The following is a 13,819-nucleotide window of genomic DNA, read 5'->3' as shown; positions in this document are numbered from 1 at the left end:
ACCCAGCATTCCTTTGCATACTTCAGTCCAGTGGATGCAGTCCTTAACCAATTGATTCCAACACAAAACCCCATGTGCAAAAACAAACCTATCATTACAAGTTCAGTATTCTATTCCAAGAATCTAGATTTAATTCCCTACTGTTCTTATGAAACACAAAACTACATTACTGAACATTTTTAAATGCACTATAGTTTACAGATAAGACTTTTCTCTATTCTTCTCTGGGAAAACACCAAATGGTCGATGACGCTGGTGCTGCCAGAGGGCCTGGAGGACCCACAGCCCTGGAATGGGAGGCTGTGGTGGTTTCTGTGGAGGCTTCAGCAACGGCCTTCAGGCCTGGCGGCAGCGGGGCGGGGCGGGGGGGGGGGTTGCGGGCGGTAGGGGGTAGACCAAGGAGCTTGTGGAGGCAAGACCAAAGACAAGGAGTGGATTCCTGTCACCGTGCTGGCCTGCCTGGTCAAGGACATAAGATCTATCTCCTCCCTGCCCATCAAAGAATCTGAGATCATTGACTTTTTCCTGGGGGCATCCCTCAAACATGAGGTTTTTAAGATTATGCCTGTGCAAAAGCAGACCCAGGCTGGCCAGTGGACCAGGTTCAAGGCGTTTGTTGCCATTGGGGATTACAATGGACACCTTCGTCGGTCTGGGTGTTAAGTGCTCCAAGGAGGTAGCCACTGCGATCTGTAGGGCCATCATCCTGGCCAAGCTTTCCATTGTCCCCATGCGGTGAGGCTACTGGGGTAACAAGATATGCAAGCCCCACAGTGTCCCATGCAAGGTGATGAGGCACTGTGGCCCTGTGCTGAGATGCCTCATCCCAGCCGCCAGAGGCACTGACATTGTCTCAACCCCTGTGCCAAAGAAGTTTCTGATGATAACCGGTACTGAGGACTGCTACACCTCAGCCATGGGCTGTACTGCCATCCTGGGCAATTTCGCCAAGGCCACTTTTGGTGCCGTTTCCAAGATCTACATCTATCTCGCCCCTGACCTTTGGAAAGAGACTGTGTTCACCAAGTCTGTCAGGAATTCACTGACCATCTTGTAAAGACCCACACCAGAGTCTCAGTGCAAAGGACCCAGGCTCCAGCTGTGACCACCACATAGTTTTGTATAAGAAAAATAAAGTGAATTAAAGATTGTTAAAAAAAAAAAAAAAGAATGTTTTCTCTGTTGGGAATAAATCCTTAAGTGTCAGAACTTTATGGTCCATTGATTATAGAGGTCTATAATCCTCAATATTGCAGCCTCCACTATTCTATAATTGTTGCCATCGGGCAATTTTTTAACCCCTGCACCTGAGTCTCAAAAAGTACCAAGGAGAGAGAAATAGCTAAAAGTTCATGGGATATTCTGAAAAACAACATTGAAAAATAATAGGGCAATTTAATAGTATCCTATAATCGGAAACCATTCACATTGTAACCTGTTTTGAAATATAAGCTTTTTGAGGGTAGGACTATGTCCTTTAAATGATAGCATATATTTGTATTTATATGAAACAAAAATAGTAATTTTAATATGTTGCTTTATTTATATATGAAATATAAGTATATAGTTTTATGTTTATATCTGCCTATTTATTATGAATGTTGGCTTTAGAACCAATACATTTCTGTGTCAAATAAGCACAGATGACACTTCGGTCTGTTTCACATCCCCATGGGCCTTGTGATGGCTTTCTGCATGGCACATAATGGTCTCTGTGACATTCAGGCTTGGATGTCATCCAACTTTTTAAAGCTAAATGTAGACAAGACTAAATTATTACTCATAGGGTCTCCTCAACATCAATCTTTATATTTCTTTTTAGTTCTTCCCTCTGACATCTAGTATATCCTCCTCAATGTCTCAGGGCTCATAACACTGAACTGATTTTAGATTCTGAGCTTTGTTTTTGATGTCCATATTAATCAGGTTGCAAAGTCATCTTATTATCATCCTAGAAGCCTTTCTAGGATATATCTCACTGAGTCTCCAAGGGACAGAAAAACCTTCAGATGTGCTTCCATTATTTCTTGCTAGGATTACCGTAATTCATTATATTCTGGCCTACCTGTCACCTCTACTCTTAGCTGCATAAAGCTAGTGCAGACTCTGGTAATGTGTAAAGGCATACAAAAACTGGAATAACTGATCACATTACTTCAGTAAAGAGGAAATTCTGCTTGCCTCTAGGAAAGCTGTGGATTGTTTAAGCCTTTATTCCACACAAACATGACGGGTTTCTGAACTATAGTCAAGTGACTTGTTATCACTAATTGCTATTTTTCTTTAGGAAAAGTGCCAAGCATTGAAAGTATTCATTTCCAAAAGCAAATTTACCTCATAGAAAACATAATAGTTATGATCCTGAAAGGAGGAATAATTAACATCTTATAAATTGATTCCCGTTTTTTGTGAACTTGAGAGAAGGGCTTATTATATAAAAGAATCTTGTTAAAAATCACATATTATTTTGTAATGCAAATAATCACTCCTATGTTTATCTGTACTGTAAATTTAAATGTTAGTAGTAGGATGTTATGTTTAACAGGCAAGGAACACCTGCAATGATGCTGTAGAAATAATCACCTCTGTTTCAGTTGATTCTAAGCCATGAAAAAGTGCTGAAGGAGATCTTGCAATGCAGGGACAGATTTATAAGACTGTCTCTCATCTAGCCACTCACAGATATCGATCAAAGTGAACAATAAAACATACCTACATTCTATTTCAGATGTGATTAATTTGGGTACAGTATTTACATTTCTTCATTCTGGGCTTATTTTACTTTATTATTTTCCTTCATCCATGTCATGCTGTCCCAGTGTCAAAAGTCATTAGAAATCTCCTCTTTTTGTGATCAAATTGCTTTACTTCCCTTTATCTTCTATGTCAAAGCTGACATTGGAGGATCTTGAATGTAACAATATGGGTCTTTCTCCGCATCAAATCCATGATAGATATACAAAATAGGAAGGCATAAGACATGCTACAAACTCCCCATGCCCATTCTTCTTACCTAATTCTTATGTTTATCAGTTCTACTGAAGGCACTTCCTATGGTAGACTTTCAATATTATATTAATATAGGCATGTTGTTATGCAACATTCATTAGCCTATTAAAAACACTTCCCTGGGTAATAAATCTGAAAAATGACAATACTTCCCAGGATCATCATTTGCTTTAGGAACTGGAATATAAGGCAAAAAGCAAAGTACATTATCTTCACTAATGTTCAGGACAGATGGTAAGGGGCCAGGGATGATGTTGAGGATAAGAAGAATTTTGAAACTAAAATATTCCTTGAGACAAAAAAAAAAAAAAAAATATTGAGCTTCTCTTAAAAATCAATAATGATATATCATCTAAAAACACTACCTGTTATCCAATTTTTGAAATATTCTAAGTAGCAGGTAGATAGCAAATTTTGGAAAAGCAACCCTCTATAAAACTATTTTATCAAAATAAAGGTGAAAAGCTTCTGAAAGAGTAATAATCAGCACAGTGTCCTAAAGCAATGGAAATCTTATCCTTTGTAGCCTTAAATCCAGGTTCAATCTCTCCTCTTATTAATAGCACCCTTCAATTACTCCCTTACAGTCTCCAAAAAAGTAACAGTTTCAACAGTAAAAGCAGTGGCTACACCTTCCTTCACTATGAACTATGAGCTCCTCCATCTTCTACACCATCCTTGATTAGTAGGAAAGTTGTTATGTTTCCAAATTTCAGTTGATCATAAACACTTTTCCCCTTTCTACATGAGTCCAAAACATACATCCTAACATGTTTTGAGAATTCCTCACACTGAAAAGGGTTCTGAGTATAAGGACCGAACAGTTTTCTTTTCCTAAGACATGAAAAACTAGAAATCTTTATGTTGCAAACTCATTTATAAGGTCCACTCATTCATTTCTTCATTTATTAATAAAGCACTATTTATTGATATTAGAATATCTACAAGATAACCAAGTACATCTTTAAAGTACCATCAAAGAGCATCAAAAATATGAGAAAATTTCTAATGTTTAACATCTTATTCAAAATAGTCACCATGAAAATTATCAAATTTGTATTATAGTGCAAACTTATTTTGTATCATATATCTTATTTTATTATTTTATTTTATTTTATTTTATTTTATTTTATTTTATTTTATTTTATTTATTTTTGAGAGAGTGAGACAGTGCAAGCCGGGAAGAGGCAGAGAGAGAGGGAGACACAGGATCTGAAGCAGGCTCCGGGCTCTGAACTGTCAGTACAGAGCCCGACACGGGGCTCGAACCCACGAACTGTGAGATCATGACCTGAGGCGAAGTTGATGCTCAACCGACTGAACCACCCAGGCGCCCCACCATATATTTTAAATAGTATTTGGTGAAGGAGAGCTCTACCCTCTTATCAATGTTTAGGGCTTCTAGAGTCTGTCTAGACCTGCAGACGCCATGCCAGGAGGTGGCATAATACCATGAATTAGATAGATGAGGTCCCTGTTCTCAAGAATGTTGTAAAAAAAAAAAAGTTAATAAATAAAGAGAATTACAGATTGTGATAAATGCCATCAGATAGTAATGGAAGATGAGGAACCTGACTTAGAGGCAGTGGTTATGAAGGCTTCTCTGAAAACAACATTTAAGCTGATAACTAATGGGTGATAATCAACTTTTCTTTCAAAGAGACAGGACAATAGCATCCTAGCAGTTTTAGAAGCCACAGTAAAAGTCCAATGAAAAGAAGGGGCTTGAAATGATCAAGAAAAAATAAATCAGAACAGCATGGTTAGAGTATATTGACTGAGTGAAGAAAGCGTCAAGAGGAATTTGGAGAGGGAGGCAGAAGAACAAATGAGGACCCATGAACTAAATAGAGCTGTGATAAGTAGTTCCAATATTGTTCTAATTGAAATGGAAACTACTGAAACAATTTAGCAGAAAAATCAAAGTGACATGATCTATGATCTTAACAAATCATTCTGGCTACTGAGTGTAGATTTGAGAAATAATACAGATGAGAGTCCTCAAGTTCTAGTTTGAAAAATTGAGTGGATAATTGTTTCTTAAGAAACAATAAAACTTCTGAGATAAGGAGTCAGAAGGAAGAAGATAAATGAAATAAGGAACAAAATACAACATTTTCTTTTGGACTAATTAAGTTTGAAAAGTTCATGAAAAGATATCAAGTAGGTAGTTTGAATATAGAAGTCTGGAATTTAAAGATGTCAAAGCTTAAAATATAAATTTGGGAGTCTATAGCATTTACAGTATATTTAAAACTAAAAGTTTGGAGGACATCATCTAGGAAGTAGGGTACAGCTAAAGAAAAGAAAATATGACCCAATATCAAGGTACTCCATTCAGTAGTAGTTAGGAAAGGAGACTGATTATGAAGATAGGAGAAGAGGCAAGAGAAATGAAGATAAGTGATGAGAGTATTTCAAGAAGAAAAGAGTGGTCAAATGTTGTATGCTTGAAGAAAATAAGAGGTGAGAATTGTCCATCAGGCTTGGCTAATGGACCATGGCTGTCATTGGTATCAGAGACAAGGCATGGTGGAGATAAAAATTGGAAGGAAGATATGGTGTTAGATAATGAATTGTGCATGAGAAAGTGGAGATTAACAGGTTAGGTTTATTCCGTACACTGTGGAAGTGTTATTTCAAAGCAAAATACATTTAAGTGGAACTAAGAACTAAAGACAAATGTTACTGTAAAATATTAAATAATGGCACAAAGCAGAGAGTGCCTCTTTAACACACCTAGGCTGCCCAGTTCTGTACAGGACTTTAGGTTGATTTTTTAAGGATTAAAAAGTACAATGGGGCATCTGGGTGGCTCAGTTGGTTAAATGTCTGACTTTGGCTCAGGTCACGATCTCAGGGTTTGTGAGTTTGAGACCTGCATCGGGCTCTCTGCTGTCAGTGCAGAGTCCGCTTCGGATCCTCTGTCTCCTTCTTTCTCTGCCCCTCCCTCTCAGAAATAAATTTTAAAAAACATAAAAAAAGGAAATCTTTAAAAAAAAATACAAGAGTGAAAAGAGAACTTAAATTAATGTAATTTATTTTCCAGATAACAGCAGTTCTTCATTCAGCTGCTCATTTAAGGATGAATAAGTAAACAAAAAGCACCTATAAACTATTTTTGCAAAAAAAAAAATGTTCTGCAACGGAAAGAAGAAAATAAATATAGTGTGACATATATAGACGAAGAATTTATTAAACAATAATATAAAATTTTAGATGATAAGCACTGGGCACTCTCAAAAAAATGAAAATATTTTAAAAAGACGAAAGAAAAGAGACTGAATAAAAACTAAACCGAAGGATCTAAGAAAATACCTTGAAGGGGCGCCTGGGTGGCGCAGTCGGTTAAGCGCCCGACTTCAGCCAGGTCACGATCTCGCGGTCCGTGAGTTCGAGCCCCGCGTCGGGCTCTGGGCTGATGGCTCGGAGCCTGGAGCCTGTTTCCGATTCTGTGTCTCCCTCTCTCTCTGCCCCTCCCCCGTTCATGCTCTGTCTCTCTCTGTCCCAAAAATAAATAAACGTCAAAAAAAAAAAAAATTAAAAAAAAAAAAAAAAAGAAAATACCTTGAAGAAAAAAATCATGTCATCATAAAATTTAAATATTATTAGAAACAGTCAAATGAAGAATCAACAATGCTAAAAATTGAACCTATGATGTGGAGAACAACCTTGAGAAAAGCACAGGCAAATATAAATTGGAAATATCAATCAGAAAAGGAGAGTATACAATTAAATCCAACAAATATTGAATCTGTGTATCTGAAGAAGAGAATGAAATAGAAAAATATGCTCAACTGCATAACAAGTACAAGGCTGTTGGTAAGTATGGGTTTTCCAATTATACAACAATGCTTTCACCTAAGATTCTTTCCACAAATAAGTTTGTATCCATTTTAAGTAGGCTCCTCATGCAGCATGGAGTCCAAGATAGGGTTTGAACTCACAACCCTGAGATCAAGACCTGAGCTGAGATCAAGGGTTGGACGCTTAACTGACTGAGCCACCTATCTACCTTGTGGCTGGCTATATTTAGGTAGCAAGAACTGACTGCAGTTTTATAGCTCAGAAAAAAAGGTATTTGTAAAGCAGGTGACCTCTCCCTCTTTTTCAGTTGTCTTAATGGAAAGATAGGATTAATCAAAATTTAAAATTCCAAATTAAAACATAATTGAGCTAGTAACTTCCCTGCCCTATCTTGTCTTTATTGCTGGGTTAATATTTACTGTTGCTTATATCTAAATATAAGATGATATGGTCTAAAACTGGAAATGCTGATAGCCTTTAGTTATTAAGAATATTATGGAAGAAGTAAATAGTAGACTTATTTTGGTTGGATAGTAACTGAAGATGACAGTACAGCCAGAGCTTCAGAGAACGCTTGCAATTCTTTTTCACCACAAAATAGTGGCTGAGAGAAAAAAAAATTACATGTATGTATTTATAATATATAACAACACACATTTCTCCTATTTAGACAGGCAAAATATGCTAATATATTTGCAAATCTGTTTAAAATGGATATAATTTAGAAACTATGAACCATCAAAACTGACTCAAGAAAAACTAAATACACCAATAACAATGGAAAAAACAAAGAAAGTTGTCAACCATATCTCAGAAATATATTGGCAAATATTATTATAATTATTCTAAACCTATGAAGGAAAGCTTTCTATTACTTATGATTTTATAGATCTAATGTCAAAGCCTTATAAAAATAACTAAACAAATTATATGTAAAGTTTATTTTTTAACATTAGGGTCAAAGTTCTTAATAAAACAATAGCATATAAATTTAATTATATATTAAAATATGATTCAAAGTGATTTTTAAAATATTCCAGTATTTCAAAGACTATTTATACATCCTTCAATAGGTCAGAGAATAAAACTATAAGATCACCTCAAAAAAGGTCTAAAATTTATAGGCTAAAATTCAAGATCCATTGTAGAATTAAAAGAAAAAAATAAATGCTATTTAAAAAGCAATATAAGTCATCATTATGCTGAATCTACCAAAACCAGGAATAAGAAAAAAATTATACTTTCATATTACTTTACAAAAAGCTATTAAAGTAATTCAAGATGAACATAAAAACAACAAAATATATAAACACTGGAAATGAGAAGGACAAATTATCATCATTAGCAAATAACATTTTTATCTACCTAAAAAAAAAAAAAAAACAAAGAGAACCAAACCTTAAAAAATTAGAGTTCTTTATGATGATAGTAAAACTAACATTTGAAAAACAATTATTTTCTTATATACCAATGTCAAATATAAAATCTAATATGAAAATAATAATTCCCAATGGCCAAAAATATATAAAGATATCAAATTTCTCAAAATAAATGTAATAAAAAATCTATAGAAATATGTAGAGAAATAACATTAAATTAACTTAGGGAGATAATACAATATAAATGAAAATATAAAGCTCTGTTTTTAAAAAGGCAGAACTATAAACTTGCCAAATGGTAATTCTAATCCAAATTTCAATAGAATCTTTTGGAGGAAACTTGCAAACAAATGTGTATAGTGTTTTATGAAAAATAAATTAGATAAGCAAAGACTGAAAAAAACTATATTTACCTTAACATGTATGAAAATCTAGAGAAATTTAACAATTGAATATAGTGATGTTTATAAAGAAATAAAGCAATGGAAGAGAAAACAAAATTCAAGAAAACTAGAATAATACCCTTAATATTTAGTATCATAGAAAATCAATACCTCAAATCAATATCAATACCTAAAATCTCAGGAAAATGATGCAGTTTTAGAAACTGGACTATAATTTGGGAAAACTGTGAAGTAAATTCATTTTGCTTTGTTTCACAATTTTAACATAGATTTTAATATAGTATTTTAGTCTTAACATTCCACTTTTTAGGAATTCAAGAATCAAAACACATTGTAAGTTCAAAATATATATCTTAGTGTTATTAGTAAAAAAAGGAATTAAAATATGTTGACTAAATGTATTACTGTACATAAATATTGACAACAGTTAATGTGATTTTGTAGAACATTTATGCAGTTTCATTCCATTTACATTGAATGAAAAAGGCACGTTTAAAAAAAAGAAATTTTTTTTCTAGCTAGTGTGTTTGAATAATGGTTTTTATTTTTGTGATACACTGGATTTGATATAATTAGCATCTGAGAAAAATAAATAATTATATACTATTACTTGTTTTTAACATAAGCATTCCAACCCAGGATTCACCATTTATGACATACATATGTGATCTTGGGCAAATCAATTAACCTTGGGGAGTCTCAGTTCCTTCAACTAATAGTAAACAAACAAACAAAAAAGGCTAAAATTCAAGTTCCATTCCAGAATTTAAAAAATTAAATGTTATTAATTTTTTATACATGCAATAATACATGTGTAATGTATACTGTGTCATGAGGATTTACTAATAGAAAACACCATTTTATATAATTCTATGGAGAAATATCTGATATGCAAAATGAGATAATTAAAATATGGGGGATATATATAACCTGAAAATGATAATTTTTCTATATTAACTTGACTGTATTAAATTTGGAAAAGAAATCTGTAGTAGGGTACAGAAATGTGGGTGTTTTCAAAAAAGCTTTATGGACTTTTCTGAATTACATCAAGAAAAACTGCAAAGTTCTTTTAAAAAAACCTCAAGTGAACTTAATATCATTTGACATCAATATTAAAATACACACAAGGCATACAATTAAATTTATGTGGATGGGGTTCTTAGGGAAATAAATATATCGCAGTAAGCTTAAAACCTCAAAAAGTTGGAAAAAAACCCCTACTACCAGAAAGTCAAGTAATGATAAATTCACATATTTATGTAACAAAAGTTTGGTCCTAATGTCTTGGCTTAATAAGGACACTACTTTATAAACCTTTGCCCACAGACTGCACATTTGTAAGATATACATGTCTTTACCTCTGTCATAATATGTTAAGAAATTGTTTAGGGAAGTGGTTTTCGTTTTTTAAATTTTTTTTTTTAATGTTTATTCATTTTTGAGACAGAGAGAGACAGAGCATGAATGGGGGAAGGTCAGAGAGAGAGGGAGACACAGAATCCGAAACAGGCTCCAGGCTCTGAGCTGTCAGCACAGAGCCCCAGCGGGGCTCGAACCCACGGACCGGGAGCATATCATGACCTGAGCTGAAGTCGGCCGCTTAACCAACTGAGCCACCCAGGCGCCCCATCATTTTTTAATTGCCTTTATGATGAACTGTGCTTCTTTGATGGTACCAAAATTTTTGAGGGTTGGCACAGACCAAGGATGAGAAGAAATAAATTAGTTGTCAATCTTACCCAAGTGCGCGTCATAGTTACTTTCCCAGTCGCCCGCAGCCACGGCCCGATGCAAGCCGTCTCTCGAGGTTAAAATGGTCGCGGGCGGATGACCCGGCAGCCCCATTTACGCGCAAGCGCGTGCTCTGAAGTTGCAGCCTGACCCCAGGCTCCAAGCGCAGACGCAGTGGGGGCTCAAAGGCAGTGAGGCATCATGGTTACGTTTAAGAGGCATTGAATACCAATCATTTGCCCTGACATTATATGCTTATAATTTCAATTCTTACAGAATTTTTTTCTAAATTATTTTATATCAGCTTTAAAAAATGTGTATATTGATAAGGTCAGTGAAGCTTAATGAATAAAAATAAGAGTTTTACATCAGAAGGACACTGGCTATTCCTCACTGAGATAGGTGATAATTTCTTTAAACACGAGGAGCCTCATTTGTGAATGGGTAACATATGGGTACTCACCACACATGGTTGTTGGACGAATTAAATACAACGGGCACAGAAGCAGCAGCAGTAAATGTTCAATATTTTTAGTAATATTGGTGATAATTATATAGCATCCTTTGGTTGTGTGACTATTCCTGAAAAGGTATGGGGTAAATATTCTTCATGTGTAAATTTTGTCAATAACTTAAACGTGAACTCTATAAGGAAAAGACTGCTGTATTGATTAGTAGTTAAACCACGTGTTTCAATTGCAGTTCTTCTTAGCTATATGATAATGGTAAAACTAGCTATCCATTTTCCTGCATTTACTAAGAGTGATATGCATATACAGACAGTCCCCAACTTAGGATGGCTCAACTTATGATATTTTGACTTTAACACTATGTGAAAGCAACATGCAATCAGTAGAAACTGTACTTTGAATTTTGAATTTTGATTTTTTCCCAAGATGGTTAGAATGACCATCATCAAAAAGGGAAGAGATGACAAATGCTGGCAAAAATGTGAAAAAAAGAGAACACTTGTGTGCTACCGGTGGCATTGTGAACTGGTATAGTTCCTATGGAAAACACTATTAAGTTTCTTCAAAAAATTCAAAATAGAACTGCCATATGATCCAGCAATCCCACTTTTGGGAATATATCTGAAGGAAATGAAAACACCATGTTGATGAGATATATGCACCTCATGTTTGTAGCAGCATTATCCACAGAAGGCAAGCCATGGAAACAACATAAATTTCCAGTAATGGATACATGGATAAAGAAATTGTAGCATAAATAAACAATGGAATATTATTCAGCCATAAAAAAGAAGGAAATCCTGCCATTTGTGACAACACGGATAGACCCTGAGGGTATTATGGCTACGTGAAATAAGTTAGACAAAGAAAGACCAATAATATATGATCTCACTTACGTGTGGAATCTAAAAAACAAAACTAAACTGAAAGCCAAGACAAAATAAAACAAACTGATAGAAAAAGAGATGCAGTTTTGTTGTTTCTGGAGGCAGGGGATGAGGGATTGGGGAATTGGATGAAGGTGGTCAAAAGGTGCAAGCTTCTGGTTATAAGATAAATAAGTACTGCAGATATAATGTACAACATGATGACGATAGTTAAAACTACTCTATGGTAGATTTATCTGTGCGTTGTTAAGAGAGTAAATCCTAATAGTTGTTTTCACAAGGAAAAAGCTTTTTTTTTTTTTTTTTTGGTATATATATGAGATGATGGATGTTAACTGTGCTAATCGTTTCACAATATACAAGTCATTATGCTATACACCTTAAACTTATACGGCGTTGCATGTCAATTATATCTCAATAAAATGGGAGAAAAATTAAAAGTATGAAAAATGATCAAATGGTAAAATGGAAAAATGATCAAAAATAACCAAATAAATGTAAAAAAATGAGATTTGGAAATTTCACTATTAAATTGGCAAAAATTAAAATGTACATGATCCACCAATAATTACATGTGAAGACATTATGGCACATTAACATGATGAATTGATATTTGTCCATTAAATTGAGCTAGCACTAAAACATTTGAGTGGGAATGATTTCAACTTTCAAGGTGTACTCAGTGAGCAAAACAAGATGCTATCAAGGGTATAGCATACTAATTATTCTGTAAAAGAAAGAGACAAATTTCTATAAACTAAATAAATAGATCTATATTGCTATATTTATGTATGGAATGTGCATGAGGTGTATAAGTGTGCATTTGTGTGTATTTACAAATATATATATTTATATATAAGTTTATACAAGTATAAATGTATGTATTGTGAAAGCATTTATATATAGAAACAGTGTGTATATATATATACTGGCTATATACTATATCTGTTCATGATGCAGGTATGGAAATATGGGAAAACTGAATGAAGAGAACAAAGGCTAGAAGAGTTAAAAATAACTGCTCTTTAAAAAATAATGGCACATAGGCTATAATCATATTTATACAAAATTATAAATATAAGGGAGAACCATAAGAATTTCAAAATTATTTTTTTTTAAATCTGCTGACTTACAGGTTGGTGACAATATTTTCAAATGAAAGAAGTAATTTCCCAATTAATGTCATTAATATGGTTCTATTTGGTGGTGAAAAACAAAACAAAACAAAACACGCTTCTACATGTATACACTTGCATGAGTGAAAGAAAGCCACACTAGCCTACTGACATTGCTTATTACAGGTCAGGAGAGGAGGCAGATCCAATTGGAAGAGGCCCCATGACCAGGTGAATAACTACATATCATCTTATGTATACTTAGTACAAAGACAATGTATTACATATGTTAAAACCTAGTTTAAAAATTCTCTGAAATTCCCCAACTGACCAATGTTGACATCTCTCTGCTCCTATTCAGCAGGAATAGTTACAGAAGAAAAGACCTTCCAGCCTCAACAACCTTAAAGATTTAAGGGTCCAAATGGTTCTGAGGGGAAAATGATGAGGAGAACAAAGCAAGAGAAATGTAAGATAAAATTAAATTTCCTTACAACTTACAGCCCATTGATAAATGCCTGAGGCGAGCAGAGTGTGACATTCCTCAAGGCTTCAAGGTTGCCTTAATGTTCATGTTTTGCTAGACTAAAAGGGACCTTAGCTTAACAATAGCCAGACCTCCAGGATCCTGTAAATCTTCTTTAACATTGGAAATCTCTTTAGAGACTTTCATTCTCTCTACCCATCCCCCACAACGTAAAAGTAAATTTTCAATCACTCCTCACAATCACAGTACACCTCTTTCAGCCTAAGGATCTTGTCCCTGTGCTTTAATAAAAACACCTATTTGCACCAAACAAAACAAAACAAAACAAAACAAAACACCTCTCAATTTCCTCAGATAAGACATAACAAGAGCCTTAAAAATGCTCCTTTCTCATGACACCTGGTGGCTCAGTTGGTTGGGCATCCAACTTCATCTCAGGTCATGATCTCACAGTTCATGGGTTCAAGCCCCATGTCAGGCTCTGAGCCTGGAGTCTGCTTCAGATTCTGTCTCCCTTTCTCTCTATC

The 13,819-nt window shown here is 34.6% G+C and overlaps 1 non-coding gene and 1 pseudogene across 1 annotated transcript; one reads left to right on the top strand and one right to left on the bottom strand.

The window, feature by feature from the left end:
* The first annotated feature begins 239 nt into the window (after positions 1-239).
* LOC115513377 lies at positions 240-1,168 on the top strand (annotated as a pseudogene).
* Positions 1,169-10,395: 9,227 nt separating this feature from the next.
* LOC115515160 lies at positions 10,396-10,524 on the bottom strand. Its single transcript, XR_003969212.1, has one exon. It is a non-coding gene; the product is annotated as a small nucleolar RNA SNORA76 (small nucleolar RNA).
* Positions 10,525-13,819: the final 3,295 nt, after the last annotated feature.

Source organism: Lynx canadensis, chromosome B2 (genome assembly GCF_007474595.2).
Source record: "Lynx canadensis isolate LIC74 chromosome B2, mLynCan4.pri.v2, whole genome shotgun sequence".
In the NCBI taxonomy this organism is placed as follows: domain Eukaryota; kingdom Metazoa; phylum Chordata; class Mammalia; order Carnivora; family Felidae; genus Lynx; species Lynx canadensis.
The sequence above is the reverse complement of the archived record's forward strand: the minus strand, read 5'-3'. Positions and strand labels throughout refer to the sequence as shown.